This window comes from Euphorbia lathyris, chromosome 5 (genome assembly GCF_963576675.1).
Source record: "Euphorbia lathyris chromosome 5, ddEupLath1.1, whole genome shotgun sequence".
Taxonomy (NCBI): domain Eukaryota; kingdom Viridiplantae; phylum Streptophyta; class Magnoliopsida; order Malpighiales; family Euphorbiaceae; genus Euphorbia; species Euphorbia lathyris.
In genome coordinates, this window is record NC_088914.1 from 61,009,636 (window position 1) to 61,026,095 (window position 16,460).

At 41.2% G+C, this 16,460-nt stretch overlaps 1 non-coding gene across 1 annotated transcript; it reads left to right on the forward strand.

Moving 5' to 3' along the window:
- Window positions 1–16,148: 16,148 nt before the first annotated feature.
- On the forward strand, window positions 16,149–16,255 carry LOC136231668 (small nucleolar RNA R71). The gene has a single exon (XR_010690038.1). It is a non-coding gene; the product is annotated as a small nucleolar RNA R71 (small nucleolar RNA).
- Window positions 16,256–16,460: the final 205 nt, after the last annotated feature.

A 16,460-nucleotide genomic window follows, 5' to 3' on the forward strand; every position in this document is an offset into this window, starting at 1 on the left:
CCACATGCTCAACTGACCAAAATGACCGAACTCATGCTGACTATGGTCAGTCACATGAATTCCTTGGAGGGTCAAATACGTGTGCTGCAGGATCAGGCCAATTCTCCTGCCCCTACCGTAAATTTGCCTACTGCTGATGCTGGCAAAACGGGGGAGAAAAGTGGCAACTAAGGAGAAGGAACTCTAAGTTAGAAACTAGAGAGTTAGAGGAACTCAAAGTTAGAAACTAGAGAGTTAGAAGATAGAAGTTAGGAAGAAGAATTTTCTTATTTGCCTTGTCCTTATTCTTGTTTCAAAAATTTTATATGCCTAACTTCTGTTACTTTTGGAATACTTGCATCACTATTTAACTATCTGAATGCATGCTGCGTATAAATGTTTGAACTTGTCAAATATAAACCATTGAACAAATAATTTACTCAGCGCTCTGTCACTATACATTACTTCCGCTGAATACTGAGTAAAATAGAATATGTCCCATAAGCTGACCTATATCTGAAAACTGTCCTTAGACTTATTCAATTAAACCTTAGAATGTTTAGAATAAAACTAAGTCAGTAGCTCAGCCCTGACGGGGGAGTTCACTTAATCAAAAAGGTCAACTATCATGGGGGAGCTCAACACTGAGTTCCTTGCTGATTAGTTTTGCCAACATCAAAATGGGGGAGTTTGTTGAAACACCTTTCCACAGGATTTTGATTTGACAAAATTAATTAAGTGAAAGTAAATATTCTATAACACACTAAGTTTAAATGCTTTGATTTAGGATTACTAATGTGTTTGTTCAATGTTGAGTTTTAATTCATTATAAGACATAAAGATCATAAGGCCCAAGCCCTATAAGGAAGTCAAGGCCCAAGTCAAGCAAGCCCAAGATCACTCAGCCTGCGTATCTCCAAAACGCTGCCGTTGAAGTAATGAAACGCATGCTGAGCAAAGAAGGATCGAGAAGATCCACGTAGACAACTTCGGTATGAAGCTGCTGAGCTGTCTCGACAAAGCGTACAAGACAGCCGCTGACTACAAAGCAACTTCCAGACCAAGTATTTCCTCTATTGGTAAAGAACAGAAGACGCAGAAAGCTGTCTGTTTGATATTACCCGATTTGGAGGAACATACTGCCACACTGACCGAAGAACAGAAGATGCTGGAATCTGATTGGCGAGGAGAACTGCTGAACAGACTGAGTGAAAGCGACTTGTAGCCGTTTCCCTCCAACGGTTATTTCGAAATTCGAAATAACCAGAAGCTCTCATAGCTCTCTATAAATAGAGCATTCAGAATCCACATTCTTCAGAGAACTTGGAGCAAGAGTCGCTACGCTGACCAAACGTATACAAAAGTTCTCCATCAAAAGCAAAGAAAAATTCTTACACTACAAAGTCTATTCATTTGTGTAAAAGTCTAGAGTGATTGTTGTTCAATCATCTAAGGTGTTCTAGCAATTGTTGTTTAGGACAAAATCTTCATCATTTCTAGAAGTAGAAAGGAGAGGCTGAGTACTCGGTTTTAAGTACTCAGCGGAGAGATTAGGATTGAGTAGAAGTATAGAGGAAGGTACTCTTGTCATACTCAATTGCTGATATTGTAAAAGGTTATTAGGATTGAGTAGAAGTATAGAGGAAGGTACTCTTGTCATACTCAATTGCTGATATTGTAAAAGGTTATTAGGATTGAGTAGAAGTATAGAGGAAGGTACTCTTGTCATACTCAATTGCTGATATTGTAAAAGGTTTGAGGCTCTACCTTTAAAGAGCTCAGTAGAGGATTTGAAATCTCGGAGGTGTTCCGGGGACAGGACGTAGGCTTAGAAGAAGCCGAACCTGGATAAATCTGCTGAGTGAAGTATTTCTAAACCTTAACTCCTTATTCATTTTGCGTGCATAAAACAAACTAAAACTGACCAAGTAAAAGAGGTCAAGCTGAGTTGTGCGCTACAAACGAGCAGGTTCAGGAATAGACTCTAAGTGCTATTTCCTGACCTAAGCAATGAAGCTGTCCTAGTCACTAGTTGACTAAGCCAGTGTCTTGCTGAGTGTTAAGTGCCGCTGTTTTATAAACTTTTCTTAAAGAAAAGAAATCTGCCCAAATTATTATTAAAAAAGGTAAAATAGTTCCTAACCCCCCCTTGGAACTATATTTGCAACCTTACAAGGGACCAACAAGTGGTATCAGAGCTTAAAAGCTCATTACTAAAGGTCTAACAACCTTGAGTTGATCCATACCATGGGCGAAAACAGCACTCGGTTTCTCCCTGGAAACCAGACAACTCAGATATTACCTGAGGGGCTGTCCATTACCAGGCCTCCCCTATTCTTCGGGTCAAACTATACCTTTTGGAAGAATAGGATGAAAAACTTCATTCAAGCTACAAACATGAGTGCCTGGCTATCTATAGTCCAAGGCCCGTTTGTACCTGTGAAAGTTGTTGATGACCAGTCAGTTGTTAAAGCTGAGGTTGAATGGACAGAGGATGATCTTAAGAAGCTTCAAAACCATGCTTCGGCTATCAATATGCTTCACTGTGCGCTCGATGCTGCAGAATATAACAAAATCTCAGGTTGTGAGTCGGCACAAGAGATCTGGAAAAAGCTGGAAGTCACCTACGAGGGAACAAACAAAGTAAAAGAATCCAAGGTGAATCAGCAGATGAGACTGTACGAGCTGTTCGAGATGAACAATGATGAGGGCATTTCAGACATGAACGCAAGGTTCACCAACATCATTAATGAGCTCAAGAGACTTGGGAAAATCTTCACTGAGGAAGAACAAGTCAAAAAGGTACTCAGGAGTCTTCCAAAAGACTGGCAAGCAAAGAAGACAGCAGTTGAGGAAGCTCAGGATCTAACCACCTACAAATATGACGAACTCATCGGTTCATTGCTGACCCATGAGATATCAATGAAGAACTTTGAGGTGAAAGAAAAATCTGATGACAAGAAGCAGAAGTCACTTGTCATGAAGGCTGACTCCACTGACAGGAGTTCAACTGATGATGAGGAGATGGCTATGTTTACAAGAAAGATGAAGAGGCTGTTCAGGAAAAACGAAAAATATTCTAAAAAGCCTTACAAAAAGTTTGATAAGTATAAGGCTGACTCAAGCGACAGCAAATACAGAAAGGACAGCTCAAAGCCCATTACCTGCTTTGAGTGCCACCAAGATGGCCATATTAAGTCAAACTGCCCCACGCTGAGGAAAGACAAGAAAAGCGGGAAGATGGCAATGGTGGCTACTTGGAGTGACAGTGATGAATCTTCATCAACGGAAACTGAGGCCACCGAGTCAGCGAAGATATGCTTTATGGTTGACGAACTTGCTGAGCCATGCATTTCTGAGCATGCTGACCAATCTGATGAGTCAGATAATGAAGAGCAATCTAATGAGGTAATCTCACTCTCTCAACTCAGAAATGAAATGGGTAACGCCCTGAGTGATCTCTGTACACTTGTTAAAAAGTGTAATAGGAAGATTAAAGCACTCAGCCGGCGCTGTGATGAAGTAGAAGAGGTCAAACTGAGTGACCTCAGATACCTTCTTCAAGACAACTCAGTTTTGCATGAAAATATGAAAATCATTCATGAGTCTGTCTCTGAAGTCTAGTCAGTTTCAAAGAAACTGAGGAAGGATGTCACAACCATTCAGAACCAATTAAAGGTTCCAAACAAAAACAATTTTCCGCTGAAAACTCAGTACCAAGGTACTCAGCAGAGAAGAAATCCCCAGCGAAAAGTCCAATGTGATTTTTGTGGGAAGTTAGGACACACTACTAAAGTGTGTTGGCACGCTCAGCACTGGGGTGCTGACAAGTCAGTAAGAAATCCTAAACAGAAGGTCAGTTGTGACTTCTGTGGAAAGAATGGCCATACTGTCCATGTATGCCGCCATAAAATAAAATATGATGCTATACCTGTTGCACCTAACAAGTCAGGACCCAAAAAGAGTTGGGTACCTAAAAGTAACTAGTTACAATGCAGGTAAGCCTGAGATGTGCCGAGAAGTCAAAGATGTGGTATATTGACAGAGCATGCTCAAGGCATATGACGGGTGATGAAACTCAGTTCATCACGTTTGAACGTAAACGAGGAGGGAGTGTAAGTTTTGGAGACAACAAGAAGGGTAAGATAGTAGGCTCGGGAACCGTCGGAGGTAACCCTACTATTGAATCTGTCTCCCTAGTCAGCGGACTCAAATATAACTTACTCAGCGTAGCTCAGCTATGTGACAATGGGAGAAAAGTTATATTTGATGCTACTGGATGTAAAATATACGAGGGTAAAACTAATGAGTTAATCTTAACTGCCCCTCGGATAGACAATGTCTTTATGCTAAACCTCGAAAAGAAGTTTTCAAAAACTGTATGCTTAGTCACAAAGGAAGAAAATTCCTGGCTATGGCACAAGAGACTTGGTCATGTAAGCATGGACCTCCTGGCCAAATTAGCAAGAAAGCAATTAGTTGAGGGACTGCCTGAACTTAAATTTCAAAAAGATCAATTATGCCATGCCTGCCAAGCTGGAATACAAACCAAGCAATCTTTTCAAAGTAAAAACATTGTCTCAACTAAGCGTCCGTTAGAAATGCTACACTTGGATCTCTTTGGTCCAGTCCAGCCGCTGAGTCTGGGTGGAAGAAGGTTTTCCTTGGTTATTGTAGATGATTTCTCTCGGTACACATGGGTTATCCTGCTGACCAGTAAGGATGAGACCTTTGAGACATTTTCAAACTTGGTTAGAAAAATTGAAAATGAGAAAGACCTAAAATTAGCTCATATCCGTAGTGATAATGGTGGAGAATTCAAGAACCAGAAGTTTGTTGAATTCTGTGAAGCCAGCGGCATTGACCACAATTTCTCTGCTCCTAGAACGCCTCAGCAAAATGGGGTTGTTGAAAGGAAGAACAGAACTCTGGTTGAGATTGCCAGGACAATGCTGGATGAGCATAGGCTTCCAAAGTATTTTTGGGGAGAAGCTGTCAACACAGCATGCTATATTCTGAATAGGGCTTTAGTTAGACCTATACTTAAGAAAACCCCATATGAACTTTGGAAAGGACGAAAGCCCAACATTGGATACTTTCGTGCCTTTGGCTGTAGGTGTTTTATTTTAAACACCAAAGATAGCTTAGCCAAATTTGATTCAAAAGCTGATGAGGCTATCTTTCTAGGCTACTCAACAAACAGTAAAGCATACAGAGTTTTTAATAAGAGAACTCAAGTATTAGAAGAATCTATACATGTGCAATTCGATGAAACTAACCCTGTAGGAAGATACCAGCCGCTGACAGAAGATGAACCAAACTCAGCACCTGCTGATCAAGAACCAGCTACTGAGTCCTTCATAAAACGGCTGACCAAGAGTAAGAGTGAACCTAAAATTACTTTCACTGACCTATCTACTTCTGCAGAGAATGTTGAAACACAGATAGAACAAGACACAAGTCTACCAAAGGAGATAAGAGTCCCAAGAGGGCACTCAGAAAATGCAATTCTTGACTCAGCTGGAAATACGCTGATGACAAGAAATCAACTAAGGAAGTATCTCGGCAATGTAGCTTTTGTCTCAGTACTTGAGCCGAAGAACTTTGCCGAAGCTGAGGATGACGAATTCTGGATGAATGCCATGCAAGAGGAACTCAATCAGTTCAGGAGAAATAATGTATGGGAACTAGTGCCACATCCTAGGAGCCAAAAGACCATTGGAACGAGATGGGTCTTCAGGAACAAGCTAGATGAGCAAGGAAACGTAGTCAGAAACAAGGCAAGACTTGTAGCTCAGGGCTAGAGTCAGCAAGAAGGTATAGACTACGGTGAGACCTTTGCCCCAGTGGCAAGGCTATAAGCTATTAGGATTTTATGTGCATATGCATCTTACATGAACTTTAAACTGTTTCAAATGGATGTCAAAAGTGCCTTTCTTAATGGAGTAATAGACGAGGAGGTCTATGTAAATCAGCCTCCAGGGTTTGAGGATTCTAGGTTCCCAAACCACGTTTACAAACTCAAAAAGGCTCTGTATGGACTCAAGCAAGCACCACGTGCTTGGTATGAGAGGCTGACCAACTTTTTACTGACTAGAGGTTACGTCAGGGGTCAAGCTGATACAACCTTATTCATTAAGAGAAAGGGTAAAGATACTCTGCTGGCTCAAATATATGTAGATGATATTATATTTGGTGCTACTAATGAATCTATGTGCAAGGAATTTAGCAAACAAATGCAGACTGAATTCGAAATGTCAATGATGGGAGAACTCAACTTCTTCCTCGGACTTCAAATTAAGCAAGGAAAGAATGGCATATTCATAAGTCAAGCTAAATATGCCAAGGAGATATTGAAGAAATATGAACTAGAACATTGTAAGCCAATATCCACTCCTATGGGCACTGACACTGTCCTCTGCGCTGATGAAAATGGTAAGTCAGTAGACAGCAAGTTATACCGAGGTATGATTGGCTCTTTACTTTACTTAACAGCAAGTAGACCGGACATTCAGTTCTCAGTATGTTATTGTGCTAGATATCAAGCTAACCCTAAGGAATCCCATTACATAGCTGTAAAAAGGATCCTTAGATATTTGCAAAGCTCAGTAAATGCAGGTCTGTGGTATCCAAACACTCATGACTTTACACTCATCGGATACACTGACGCTGACTATGGACGAGATAAGCTGGAAAGAAAAAGCACCTCTGGAGGATGCCAATTCCTAGGAAGCTGTCTTGTATCTTGGTTCAGCAAGAAGCAGGCGTCAGTAGCCCTGTCCACAACTGAAGCTGAGTACATTGCTGCTGGAAGCTGTGTTGCTCAAGTCCTTTGGATTAAGCAACAGCTTGAAGATTATGGTGTTCAAACAAAGACAATTGAAGTCAAATGCGACAACAAGAGTGCAATTGACCTCTCAAAGAACCCAGTTCAACACAGCAGGATGAAACATGTCAGCATAAGACATCACTTCATCAGAGATCATGTACTCAAGAAAGAAATCAAGCTGACTTATGTGCCAACAGACGAGCAGCTTGCTGATATCTTTACAAAGCCTCTAGCACGAGAGCAATTCAGCATACTGAGAGAAGCAATTGGTATGTTTAATCCTCTTCAGTAAATTCCTGTGCTAAATGAATATTGAATGCTGAGTGAATTACATGCTGAATGATTTATTGTTTGCTGAGTATCTCTTGAAACTGACTAAATATACAATACTGAGTAATCTTGCACACTGAGTAAATTAGCTTCGAACTTGAACTTAAAGCCATTCCTAAAGAATGTACTGACTACTCAGAATATGAAACGTTTATATCAACAAACTCTAAGTAGAAGCACTTATTAGCATTTAATGTCACTACACGCGAGATGACACCTTTACTACGCATGCGCCGAATAACGTCTTAATAGTGTCATAAGTGTCAGGGTTTCTGGCGATTGGACAACCCAGAGCAAAACTGGATAAAATTCAAACGGAACCCTAAACCATAAAATCTATAAATAGTAAATACTAACCCACTACCCTCGTCACATATACATTGAACCCTAAGAAAGCTTCTAAAATTTTCCAAAGAGCTTCAAAACTTCAAAAATGTCTTACAACGAAAGTTATTTCTCTCCAACTCTCAAATCCTCCGACCAGGCTGGTCCTTCAACTAGCCTAATGAGAAAAATGATTAAAGTACACTCTTGGGCTAAGAATCAAGAGGTATTAAGAAGTTGATTCTTCCACCCTGACTTCATCTCTTCAGAGACTCCATTCTGTGAATGGATCAAAAACAACAAATGGACAGGTCTCTTCTCTCTGTCCGGGCAAACCTATCCTACAATGGTAAGAGAGTTCTACTCCAACCTGCATGTTGATGCAGATGACTCTGACTATCTGGAGACCACAGTCAAGGGTCAAAAGATAGTGATAACCCCTGAATATCTAGCTACATTGCTAGAGATACCAAATACAGGGATCCAGTTCAGAACCACAAAGGAGCCGATACCAAAAGCCATCGCAGGAAAAGATGAAGGGGTTCTGTAAACCCAGAAACTACAAGGGAGAAGTACCCAGCACCTGCATGGGCAAAAATCAGAAGATGGCCCACTTCTTGCTGACCAACTTTATCTTCCCTAAACTCAGCTCTCCCTCATCTGCCTCTAATTTTGAACAATGTTTCATCTGGCATATGCTGACCAGCACTCCTTTCAACATGCCTGTATTTTTGGTCGGGGCTTTCCAAAGAAGCGGAAGGAAGCTCCGTTTAGGTTCTCTCATCACCAGGATAATACAAGACAAGAACATAGAGACTGTTGATGAAATAAGTTCAACAGGAACTGCTATCACAGCACGTCTGCTGAATGGACTATCACACAGCCAACCCCTGAAAGGGTATGATGAGAATGAAACCTCTGAGGAGGAGGATCCTATGGCTGAGGATGAGCAACCCATTGGAGAAATGGAAAATCTGGCTAACCTGGATGCCATTATAGATGATGTTATGGCTGAAGCCGCTCACACTGCTGAGGGTACAGAACCAATCAATGAACCTCCAACTGAGAATCCGTCCACTGTGCCATCTGAGGTTGCTGAAGCTGAGAAGAAGAAGAAAAAGGGAGCATGCTCGAAGGATATTCATACTGTCCCGAGAAAGATAAGGCTCATAGAAAGCAACAAGAGGAAAGCTGATCAAGACCTAGCTGAGTCAGCTGAGAAGAAGCTGCGAACAGCTGAAGAACCTGTTCTTGAGGGCCATGTTGCTCAAAAGGGGTCTCCACAAAATCAAGCATCTGTTCCTCCCATAGAGAAACAAGCCAAGACCCCTGTAAGTCCAAAAGAAGCTCCACTCCCACCTCAAGCTCAAAGCAACTCATCAACTGAGGTCAACACGCCTGGTAGTCCTGTCACTACACAAGGCCCTCACTGTGAACCCACTTCTGCCAAATATGCACACCTTGGTGCCACTGAGTCAGGTCGGCGTGTCATCGACTCAGCAAGCACTCTGCTTCAAGGACAAGCACCTACTCCATCAACTCCTGCTCAGTCCTCTCATCCACCTGTCACTCACCATATTCTGCGGGAAATCCATGAATTGATCAATCACTTCTCCTCTGTCCAGCCGCAGCCACCACCACATGCTCAACTGACCAAAATGACCGAACTCATGCTGACTATGGTCAGTCACATGAATTCCTTGGAGGGTCAAATACGTGTGCTGCAGGATCAGGCCAATTCTCCTGCCCCTACCGTAAATTTGCCTACTGCTGATGCTGGCAAAACGGGGGAGAAAAGTGGCAACTAAGGAGAAGGAACTCTAAGTTAGAAACTAGAGAGTTAGAGGAACTCAAAGTTAGAAACTAGAGAGTTAGAAGATAGAAGTTAGGAAGAAGAATTTTCTTATTTGCCTTGTCCTTATTCTTGTTTCAAAAATTTTATATACCTAACTTCTGTTACTTTTGGAATACTTGCATCACTATTTAACTATCTGAATGCATGCTGCGTATAAATGTTTGAACTTGTCAAATATAAACCATTGAACAAATAATTTACTCAGCGCTCTGTCACTATACATTACTTCCGCTGAATACTGAGTAAAATAGAATATGTCCCATAAGCTGACCTATATCTGAAAACTGACCTTAGACTTACTCACTTAAACCTTTAAATGTTTTGAATAAAACTAAGTCAGTAGCTCAGCCCTGACGGGGAAGTTCACTTAATCAAAAAGGTCAACTATCATGGGGGAGCTCAACGCTGAGTTCCTTGCTGATTAGTTTTGCCAACATCAAAATGGGGGAGTTTGTTGAAACACCTTTCCACAGGATTTTGATTTGACAAAATTAATTAAGTGAAAGTAAATATTCTATAACACACTAAGTTTAAATGCTTTGATTTAGGATTACTAATGTGTTTGTTCAATGTTGAGTTTATAATTCATTATAAGACATAAAGATCATAAGGCCCAAGCCCTATAAGGAAGTCAAGTCCCAAGTCAAGCAAGCCCAAGATCACTCAGCCTGCGTATCTCCAAAACGCTGCCGTTGAAGTAATGAAACGCATGCTGAGCAAAGAAGGATCGAGAAGATCCACGTAGACAACTTCGGTATGAAGCTGCTGAGCTGTCTCGACAAAGCGTACAAGACAGCCGTTGACTACAAAGCAACTTCCAGACCAAGTATTTCCTCTGTTGGTAAAGAACAGAAGACGCAGAAAGCTGTCTGTTTGACATTACCCGATTTGGAGGAACATACTGCCACACTGACCGAAGAACAGAAGATGCTGGAATCTGATTGGCTAGGAGAACTGCTGAACAGACTGAGTGAAAGCGACTTGTAGCCGTTTCCCTCCAACGGTTATTTCGAAATTCGAAATAACCAGAAGCTCTCATAGCTCTCTATAAATAGAGCATTCAGAATCCACATTCTTCAGAGAACTTGGAGCAAGAGTCGCTACGCTGACCAAACGTATACAAAAGTTCTCCATCAAAAGCAAAGCAAAATTCTTACACTACAAAGTCTATTCATTTGTGTAAAAGTCTAGAGTGATTGTTGTTCAATCATCTAAGGTGTTCTAGCAATTGTTGTTTAGGACAAAATCTTCATCATTTCTAGAAGTAGAAAGGAGAGGCTGAGTACTCGGTTTTAAGTACTCAGCGGAGAGATTAGGATTGAGTAGAAGTATAGAGGAAGGTACTCTTGTCATACTCAATTGTTGATATTGTAAAAGGTTATTAGGATTGAGTAGAAGTATAGAGGAAGGTACTCTTGTCATACTCAATTGCTGATATTGTAAAAGGTTATTAGGATTGAGTAGAAGTATAGAGGAAGGTACTCTTGTCATACTCAATTGCTGATATTGTAAAAGGTTTGAGGCTCTACCTTTAAAGAGCTCAGTAGAGGATTTGAAATCTCGGAGGTGTTCCGGGGACAGGACGTAGGCTTAGAAGAAGCCGAACCTGGATAAATCTGCTGAGTGAAGTATTTCTAAACCTTAACTCCTTATTCATATTGCGTGCTTAAAACAAACTAAAACTGACCAAGTAAAAGAGGTCAAGCTGAGTTGTGCGCTACAAACGAGCAGGTTCAGGAATAGACTCTAAGTGCTATTTCCTGACCTAAGCAACGAAGCTGTCCTAGTCACTAGTTGACTAAGCCAGTGTCTTGCTGAGTGTTAAGTGCCGCTGTTTTATAAACTTTTCTTAAAGAAAAGAAATCTGCCCAAATTATTATTAAAAAAGGTAAAATAGTTCCTAACCCCCCCTTGGAACTATATTTGCAACCTTACAAGGGACCAACACTCTTGTCATACTCAATTGCTGATATTGTAAAAGGTTTGAGGCTCTACCTTTAAAGAGCTCAGTAGAGGATTTGAAATCTCGGAGGTGTTCCGGGGACAGGACGTAGGCTTAGAAGAAGCCGAACCTGGATAAATCTGCTGAGTGAAGTATTTCTAAACCTTAACTCCTTAATCATATTGCGTGCTTAAAACAAACTAAAACTGACCAAGTAAAAGAGGTCAAGCTGAGTTGTGCGCTACAAACGAGCAGGTTCAGGAATAGACTCTAAGTGCTATTTCCTGACCTAAGCAACGAAGCTGTCCTAGTCACTAGTTGACTAAGCCAGTGTCTTGCTGAGTGTTAAGTGCCGCTGTTTTATAAACTTTTCTTAAAGAAAAGAAATCTGCCCAAATTATTATTAAAAAAGGTAAAATAGTTCCTAACCCCCCCTTGGAACTATATTTGCAACCTTACAAAGGACCAACAACTCCTTCCAAAAACGTTGAGTCTCCAGCAAAGAGGCAGAAGTCAGCTGGTAAGTCAGCTAAGAAAAGAAGCAGGCAAGGTGAGCCTGGAACTGAGGAAGCTATGGAGCAACCTCAGAAGAAGCAGAAGTCTTCAACACTGACTCCACTGAACGCCATACCTACAGACTTCGTTGTACCAGGTGACTCTCACTTCACCCAGTGTCAAAGTACAGAAGCTGAGCATGATGAACATGAGGTACAACTAGATGATCACTTCATCTCTCAAGTTGAGGAAGAACTTGACGGTGACAGTACCGAAGAAGAAGAAGAAGAAGCCAGCGGTCAGGATGACGCTGAGGACTCTGAGGAAACGACCAGTGAGATTGAGGTTGAGCATGCCGATACTGAGTTGGCCGCTGGAGTTGAGCAAGTAACCGTGCAACACACTGTTGATCCAGCTGAAGAGCAAGCTGACCAGCCTCATACTGAGCAACAAGAATCTTCCCCTTCTCACTCAGGAGAACCTGATCATACTGTCACTCCACCTCGTAGAAGGCGAAAGTTGGTCAAGACCAGTGAGAATCTAGTCAGTGAACCTCCTGTGCACCTACCAACTCTTCCTGACTTTGTCGTCTCAAAGGCAACTAAGGACCCTTCTACCGTCAAACTTAAGTTTTTCAAACGCCAATCCACTTCCACTACATCGGCGCCATTAGAAAAACAAGCCTCTGTTTCTTCTCAACAGGAACATGCCGACCCTAATGCTTCTACAACATCAACCAGTCATGTTGAGCCATCTACTGTTCATGCTATTTCCTCAAGCATGGTGCTGACTCCACACACCTCTGCCGTCAGCACAGACAGTATTCGCATTACAACTTCTCCAACTCAACTCTCTGCCGATCAATCAACTATTCCTACAACTCAAGTGCAGATTAAGCATACTTTTCCAGTCACTGACCAGGTTACTCCTTTCACTCCTCCTCCTTCCGGTCATACTGATATCCCTGAAGGTTCATAAAGCCATCTGAATGCCACTGAGTCCGGCAAAAAGATCATTGACTCAGTGCAAGCATTAATCAGAGACCTTCAACATTCCACTTCTCCTGCTGCTGGATCTTCAATTCTTGAGACCACCCAGCTTTCCCAAGTCACTCAGCTTCTCACTGAAGTTAAGGGACTCAAGGATCTGCTGAATGTCGTCATATCTTTCCAAGCACAGCAAGCTAAGCAGGATTCAATTGCCCAGTTGGCTGAGATCCAGCTGACAACCGTGCAACACCTGAACTCTCTCCATCAACAAGTCCAGAAATTGTCAGCTGTGAACACTGACTATGCCACTTCATCTGAAATCAAAATGCTCTTTGCTCAGCTTCATACTGAGCAACTTAAGACCAACGAGCAAATGGTGTCTTACAATCAGTGCTCAGTAGAGCAAATCGGTGAGGCTATAAGGTTGCTTAATCTGAATAAGCAAGAGATGGATATTGACGCAATGAAGCAGAACGAGATGATGACTCTCGCACAACAAACTTTCAACCACATTCGTCATAACAACATTCAACGTCAGTATTACGACACAGCTCTCTTAAAAACCTTCCACCAAATCTTTGCTGGCCTTACTGAAGCTCTTATCTGGCAAGGCAAAGCTCAAGCATTCAGTGTAAATATGCTCAGTGCTGCTGATCTCAAAGTACCCGATGAGGTATCAGTTGATGGAGTTGCCATTTTTGATGGCGTAAATGAAAGCGCTGAGAAGCTTAAGGAGCTATCCCAAGAACTGACTCGCGCTGTATTAACTGATGCTTTCAGACTCCCTGAAGTTGACAAAACGGGGGAGAAAGAACATGCAGCTAGAGCTCAGCATGAGCGAAGTCAGTCATCGCAACACAAGAAAAAGAAATAGATAGGCTAGCCAGTTTTAGACTGAGTCACTTGTAATCTAATTCTATTTGCCTTATCTATAAAAATTTTGCTATGTAATTACTAACTTCTATCTATATATCATATGTTATTACGTACTGAGTCATTATGTATCTTCAATTAAATCAGCTATGTTTAATACTTGTAACATTTATTGACTAAATGATATGCTGATAACATGTTTGACATTGACCTATGTGTTTATAAAACATTCTGATAAGAACTCATTGAACAACAAATTACTTAGCGCGCTCTATATGACTAAACCTTCCGCTTAATACTGAGTAAATAGAATATGTTGATATAGCTGACCTATATCTGAAAACTAACCTTAGACTTACTCACTTAAACCTTTAAATGTTTTGAGTAAAACTAAGTCAGTAGCTCAACCCTTACGGGGGAGTTTGCTAAATTATACTAGGTCAACTATCATGGGGGAGCTCATACTGAGTTCCTCGCTGAATAGTTTTGCCAACATCAAAATGGGGGAGTTTGTTGAAACACCTTTCCACATAATTTTGATTTGACAAAATTGTTTAAGTATAATTTAAAATACATATTCTAAACACACTAAGTTTAAATGCTTTGATTTATTCTACTAATGTGTTTGTTCAATGTTGAGTTAAAACTGTTATAAGACATAAGAATCAAAAGGCCCAAGCCCAATACGGAAGCCAAGGCCCAAGTCAAACAACTTAGTACAACTCGGCCCGCGTATGTCAAGACGTTGTCGTTTTGGACAAAAACGCAACTCAGCAAACGCAAGGATCTAGAAGACCTTCAGGAACAACTTCACAATGAAGCTGCTGAGTAGTCTCGACAAAGCATACAAGACAGTAGACCGGCAGAGGAAAACTTCCAGACAAAGTGTTTCTTCTTTTAGCAAAGTTCAGACGACACAGTATGCTGTCCAGTTGACTTTACCATAAAAGGAGAGACCATCTGCTGTGCTGACCGAGGACAGAAGATACACGATTGAGATTGGCCAAGAGCTCTGTGCAAGTCAGGATGACAACGACACATAGCCGTTTCCCTCCAACGGTTATTTCGAAATTCGAAATGACCGAACGGCCAGACGTCTCTATAAATAGTGCCATCACAAGCTTCACATCGACAGAACTTGATCAAGCCATTACGCTGTCCAAATCTCTACAAGTTCTGCAAGCAAGAAGCAAAGCAAAATTCTTACACTACATTTTCATATCTGTGTAAAAGTCTAGAGTGATTGCTTTCAATCATCTAAGGTGTTCTAGCAATTGTTGTTTAGGACAAAATCTTTATCATTTCTAGAAGTAGAAAGGAGAGGCTGAGTACTCGGTTTTAAGTACTCAGTGGAGAGATTAGGATTGAGTAGAAGTATAGAGGAAGGTACTCTTGTCATACTCAATTGCTGATATTGTAAAAGGAGAGATTAGGATTGAGTAGAAGTATAGAGGAAGGTACTCTTGTCATACTCAATTGCTGATATTGTAAAAGGTTTGAGGCTCTACCTTTAAAGAGCTCAGTAGAGGATTTGAAATCTCGGAGGTGTTCCGGGGACAGGACGTAGGCTTAGAAGAAGCCGAACCTGGATAAATCTGCTGAGTGAAGTATTTCTAAACCTTAACTCCTTATTCATATTGCGTGCTTAAAACAAACTAAAACTGACCAAGTAAAAGAGGTCAAGCTGAGTTGTGCGCTACAAACGAGCAGGTTCAGGAATAGACTCTAAGTGCTATTTCCTGACCTAAGCAACGAAGCTGTCCTAGTCACTAGTTGACTAAGCCAGTGTCTTGCTGAGTGTTAAGTGCCGCTGTTTTATAAACTTTTCTTAAAGAAAAGAAATCTGCCCAAATTATTATTAAAAAAGGTAAAATAGTTCCTAACCCCCCCTTGGAACTATATTTGCAACCTTACAAGGGACCAACACTCTTGTCATACTCAATTGCTGATATTGTAAAAGGTTTGAGGCTCTACCTTTAAAGAGCTCAGTAGAGGATTTGAAATCTCGGAGGTGTTCCGGGGACAGGACGTAGGCTTAGAAGAAGCCGAACCTGGATAAATCTGCTGAGTGAAGTTTTCTTAAACCTTAACTCCTTATTTATATTGCTTGCTTAAAACAAACTAAAACTGACCAAGTAAAAGAGGTCAAGCTGAGTTGTGCGCTACAAACGAGCAGGTTCAGGAATAGACTCTAAGTGCTATTTCCTGACCTAAGCAACGAAGCTGTCCTAGTCACTAGTTGACTAAGCCATTGTCTTGCTGAGTGTTAAGTGCCGCTGTTTTATAAACTTTTCTTAAAGAAAAGAAATCTGCCCAAATTATATTAAAAAAGGTAAAATAGTTCCTAACCCCCCCTTGGAACTATATTTGCAACCTTACAAGGGACCAACAGTGCTGACTACCTTCTCAATAAGGTCATACAAAGCCTGCGGTTCAAGATCTTCTGGATTACCGTTAGCAATGAATTCGATTTGAATTTTGTAAATGTTGGTCACACCATTGTAGAAATTTTGCATTTGCATCCACATAGGGATACCATGATTTGGGACTCTCCTCAACAACTCTTTATATCTCTCCCAGGCTTCTGCCAGCGACTCATCCTCTTCTTGTATGAACCGAGACACTTCATTTCTCAGCTTGATGGCTTGTCGGGGTGGGAAATATTTCATCAGAAAAGCTCGCGCCATCTCTTCCCAACTTGTGATTGTTCCTGTCTGTAAATTTCTTAGCCAGTTCTTCGCTTTATCCCTTAGGGAAAAAGGAAACAGCTTCAATCTGATCACATCGTCAGAAACACCTCTGTTCGATCTGAATGTGTTGCACAACGTGATGAATTCTTGAATA